Raw genomic sequence first — 288 nt, 5'->3', positions numbered from 1 at the left:
AAATTTGGCGTGATCGTCATCTGCTTTACGGCAAGCAGTTGGCGACCACGTCACATTGACTTCCTCCAAATCCTCGACGAGGTAATTCGTCGCCCGTGGTGGGCGCTCGGTTCCGAGGGCTTTAGATGTGCATCCCTTGAAGCCGCGGACGTGTTGTCAGAAGTTGCACCGCGTGAAGGAGACGAAGAAGGGCTGTGCCCGCGGGCTCTCTCGGAACCAGCGAGGCTGGTTGTCTTTCGTGTCCTAACACAGCCCTCATTGAGCAGAGAATGCGCGCAGAAGGCTCTG

This window comes from Plasmopara halstedii (genome assembly GCF_900000015.1).
Source record: "Plasmopara halstedii genome assembly, contig: Scaffold_110, whole genome shotgun sequence".
Lineage (NCBI taxonomy): Eukaryota > Oomycota > Peronosporomycetes > Peronosporales > Peronosporaceae > Plasmopara > Plasmopara halstedii.
Note: the sequence above shows the minus strand (reverse complement) of the source record.